The 5000-nt window shown below is 41.0% G+C and overlaps 1 protein-coding gene and 1 non-coding gene across 4 annotated transcripts in view; both read right to left on the bottom strand.

Moving 5' to 3' along the window:
- Nucleotides 1-5000, bottom strand: part of pou6f1 (POU class 6 homeobox 1) — a 104649-nt gene that overhangs the window by 61929 nt on the left and 37720 nt on the right. The window lies entirely within an intron of this gene.
- On the bottom strand, nucleotides 1188-1260 carry trnar-ucg (transfer RNA arginine (anticodon UCG)). Its single transcript has one exon. It is a non-coding gene; the product is annotated as a tRNA-Arg (tRNA).

Below are 5000 nucleotides of genomic sequence, written 5' to 3'. Positions count from 1 at the left end.
TGAATGATAGGCAAAAAAAACAACAAAGTGGATCTAACATAATAGTGTGAGAGTCCAGTCCATAGTGGATCTAGTTAATAGTGTGAAAGTCCAGTCCATAGTGGATCTAACATAATAGTGTGAGAGTCCAGTCCATAGTGGATCTAGTTAATAGTGTGAAAGTTCAGTCCATAGTGGATCTAACATAATAGTGAGAGTCCAGTCCATAGTGGATCTAACATAATAGTGAGAGTCCAGTCCATAGTGGATCTAACATAATAGTGAGAGTCCAGTCCATAGTGGATCTAACATACTAGTGAGAGTCCAGTCCATAGTGGATCTAACATAATAGTGTGAGAGTCCAGTCCATAGTGGATCTAACATACTAGTGAGAGTCCAGTCCATAGTGGATCTAACATAATAGTGTGAGAGTCCAGTCCATAGTGGATCTAACATAATAGTGTGAGAGTCCAGTCAATAGTAGATCCAACATAATATTGTGAGAGTCCAGTCCATCGTGGATCTAATATAATAGTGTGAAAGTCCAGTCCATAGTGGATCTAACATAATAGTGTGAGAGTCCAGTCCATAGTGGATCTAACATAATAGTGTGAAAGTCCAGTCCATAGTGGATCTAGCATAATATTGTGAGAGTCCAGTCCATCGTGGATCTAACATAATAGTGTGAAAGTCCAGTCCATAGTGGATCTAACATAATAGTGTGAGAGTCCAGTCCATAGTGGATCTAACATACTAGTGAGAGTCCAGTCCATAGTGGATCTAACATAATAGTGTGAGAGTCCAGTCCATAGTGGATCTAACATAATAGTGTGAGAGTCCAGTCAATAGTAGATCCAACATAATATTGTGAGAGTCCAGTCCATCGTGGATCTAATATAATAGTGTGAAAGTCCAGTCCATAGTGGATCTAACATAATAGTGTGAGAGTCCAGTCCATAGTGGATCTAACATAATATTGTGAGAGTCCAGTCCATCGTGGATCTAACATAATAGTGTGAAAGTCCAGTCCATAGTGGATCTAGCATAATATTGTGAGAGTCCAGTCCATAGTGGATCCCCTTTAAGGTGCAATGACACTGGTCAGACACAGACGGTCATTTTGTGATTTTCATAAGATGTTTAAAGGCGCAGTCACATTTGGACAGTTTCCCATATTGTCTGCATTCATCAATGTCGTTAGAGAAAAACAACCATGGAGGGACTCGAACCCTCAATCTTCTGATCCGAAGTCAGACACCTTATCCATTAGGCCACATGGTCCTAGAATATGACTGATTTTGTATCATTTTCCTGTCCACAACACATATGTCTGCGTCGACAATGTGGTCACAGTAATAGGCTGAACAAGGGACAAGCGGCAGAAAATGGATGGATGGAGGTCACATCCCAATTACCTGCATTGTTAGGCGCAGAATTTGTTCATCATTAAGAATGCACGGACAAGAGAAAGACATACAGGTATGTGTTCTTGTCTCACATAGGGTTTGTGATTTTTTTTTTTTTTAAATCCATTAGGCCACATGGTCCTAGGAACGAAGGGACTCGAACACTCAATCTTCTGATTCGAAGTCAAAGGCCTAATCCATTAGACCACACAGTCTTCAGGAACTGATCATGCGGTCACTCAAGAAAAGCTTCAATTGTAAATAATTATTTTGTTTCACGGTACCTTAAATAGAAATTGGTTTGATGGCACTATCTGCCGGGGCAGGAAAGATAAAAAAGAAGAGTGTGGCAGCTATGAATCCAGCAGAGGGCGCTGACTCCCAAGACACGCCACACAACATTTTCCAGCAGAAAGATGCTCCTACGAACCGTGAGGTTTTAGTACAACACCGAATCTTGCAATTGTTCCTCATGTGGAAAACTATGTTTAAAATGTGTTTTATAAGTGCAAGAGCAGGCCTCCAATTTGAACTTTTTAAGGTCAAGCAAGGCAAGTGTTGCCTTAAAGGAGGGCTCATATTTTAGGGCACCAAGGCAAGTTAGAAGGGCTGTTTTTTATATGCATTATTAATATAAACTTATCAGCTTTTTGTCATTTCATGATGTCTTTATCTCTATTTTTACATTTTAAATAAAAGGGAGGTATTTTTTTAATTATTATTTAAGTTATGTACCGCTTGCTAGCGTGGTAGCATTGCTTCATTTTTACACTTTTTCATACCTTTTGTGTCATGTAGATGCTGTATCGGGACAGATCCATTAAGAGTTGGAGCAGAAATTGGTCACATAGGAATTAACTATACACAACAAAACATTAACAAAAATACGTCTTTTGAAGTAATACCTTTGTGACATGAAAAAACCCAAGTAATGTAAAAAACAACAGCCTTGTGTTTACTTTTTGATATTAAAGGCCTACTGAAAGCCACTACTAGCGACCACGCAGTCTGATAGTTTATATATCAATGATGGAATCTTAACATTGCAACACATGCCAATATGGCCGGGTTAACTTATAAAGTGACATTTTAAATTTCCCGCTAAACTTCCGGTTGAAAACGTCTATGTATGATGACGTATGCGCGTGACGTCAATGGTTGAAACGGAAGTATTGGGACACATTGAATCCAATACAAAAAAGCTCTGTTTTCATCGTAAAATTCCACAGTATTCTGGACATCTGTGTTGGTGAATCTTTTGCAATTTGTTTAATGAACAATGGAGACTGCAAAGAAGAAAGCTGTAGGTGGGATCGGTGTATTAGCGGCTGGCTGCAGCAACACAACCTGGAGGACGTTGACTTGTATAGCAGACGCGCTATCCGACGCTAGCCGCCGACCGCATCTATGATCGGGTGAAGTCCTTCGTCGCTCCGTCGATCGCTGGAACGCAGGTGAGCACGGGTGTTGATGAGCAGATGAGGGCTGGCTGCCGTAGGTGGATAGCTAATGTTTTTAGCATAGCTCTGTGAGGTCCCGTAGCTAAGTTAGCTTCAGTGGCGTCGTTAGCAACAGCATTGTTAAGCTTCGCCAGGCTGGAAAGCATTAACCGTGTAGTTACATGTCCATGGTTTAATAGTATTGTTGATCTTCTGTCTATCCTTCCAGTCAGGGGTTTATTTCTTTTGTTTCTATCTGCATTTAAGCACGATGCTATCACGTTAGCTCCGTAGCTAAAGTGCTTCGCCGATGTATTGTCGTGGAGATAAAAGTCACTGTGAATGTCCAATTCGCGTTCTCGACTCTCATTTTCAAGAGGATATTGTATCCGAGGTGGTTTAAAATACAAATCCGTGATCCACAATAGAAAAAGGAGAGAGTGTGGAATCCAATGAGCCAGCTTGTACCTAAGTTACAGTCAGAGCGAAAAAAGATGCGTCCTGCACTGCACTCTAGTCCTTCACTCTCACGTTCCTCATCCACGAATCTTTCATCCTGGCTCAAATTAATGGGGTAATCGTCGCTTTCTCGGTCCGAATCGCTCTCGCTGCTGGTGTAAACAACGGGGAAATGTGAGGAGCCTTTCAACCTGTGACGTCACGCTACTTCCGGTACAGGCAAGGCTTTTTTTTTATCAGCGACCAAAAGTTGCAAACTTTATCGTCGATGTTCTCTACTAAATCCTTTCAGCAAAAATATGGCAATATGGCGAAATGATCAAGTATGACACATAGAATGGATCTGCTATCCCCGTTTAAATAAAAAAAAATTCATTTCAGTAGGCCTTTAAATTAAAACAAAGCAGTTTGGCTAATGAGGATGAAGTCTAATAAACAAGCTTTGTTCTTCTCTTGGTTCAGTACAACAGCTTGGCCAACACAAATAAAGAGGAGTGACACCTCTCACATCGAATACACAATCTTCACAGCCTTCGTTCAATTCGGTGAGATGAATAGTTTTCTCCTTCGCTGCATACTTTTAGTGTGGGGACAAGTGTCTCCAACATTGTCCACACCTGTCTCCATCTAAACACAGCAGTGCGCTCTTAAACGCACGCCGGGAAGCGGGGGGGAAATGAAGGTAAACCAAGCGCTTGGCTCCGTTTACTCCGAGGGGAAATCTCTGGAGCAAAGTCCGTGTAGTTTGCCCGCCATGATTATCAAGCCAAACACCGCTATTGCGCATGCACCTGACTTTGTGTTAATAATAATAATAATAATAATGATGGGTTAGATTTATATAGCGCTTTTCTAGACACTCAAAGCGCTTCACAGAGAAGTGAGAACCCATCATTCATTCACACCTGGTGGTGGTAAGCTACTTTCATAGCCACAGCTGCCCTGGGGTAGACTGCCAGAAGCGTGGCCGCCACCACCCATCATTCATCAGTCAATCACCAGTGTGAGCGGCACTGGAGACGGGGGTGAAGCGTCCTGCCCAAGGACACAACGGAAGCGATTTGGATGTCAAGAAGCGGGGAGCGAACCTGCAACCTTGAGGGTTCTGGCACGGCCGCTCTACCCACTACGCCGTGCACGGTGGTAAATTTTTTAGGGCATTACGCAAAATGACGAGGGCGGTCTCTTGCCGTGGTTAAATTCAAGCCTTGCAAGAGGCATATTTTAATGACTAAATGACCCATTTTGGGGCATTTTTATAGGTTATTCACTTTTTTCCACAATTCACACAGGCTCTTGGAACACAACTTCTGAGAATTTTGAGTCCCTACTATAATGGATGCTATTTATATTGCGGTCCACACTGCAAAAAGTCAGTGTTCAAAAATAAAATAAAAAATACAAAAATGAGGGGTATTTTATTTAAACTAAGCTAAATTATCTGCCAATAGAACAAGAACATTTGGCTTGTCAAGACTTTCCAAAACCAGTAAGATTAGCTAACTTCAAAGAACCCAAAATTACTTAAAATAAGCATATTCTCACTAAAAACAAGTGCACTTTTCTTGGTAAAAATAAATAAATAAAAAAGACACCTTTTTGCTCAATATGTTGAAAAATATTCTCAAATGAAGTAAATGCTCGTGCCATTATCTTGAAACCAGCAAATTTATACTAAAAACTAGTTTATTGTTCTTAATGGAAAGGCAACAAGGCA

The sequence above is a fragment of the Entelurus aequoreus genome, linkage group LG07 (genome assembly GCF_033978785.1).
Source record: "Entelurus aequoreus isolate RoL-2023_Sb linkage group LG07, RoL_Eaeq_v1.1, whole genome shotgun sequence".
Taxonomy (NCBI): Eukaryota; Metazoa; Chordata; class Actinopteri; order Syngnathiformes; family Syngnathidae; genus Entelurus; species Entelurus aequoreus.
The sequence above is the reverse complement of the archived record's forward strand: the minus strand, read 5'-3'. Positions and strand labels throughout refer to the sequence as shown.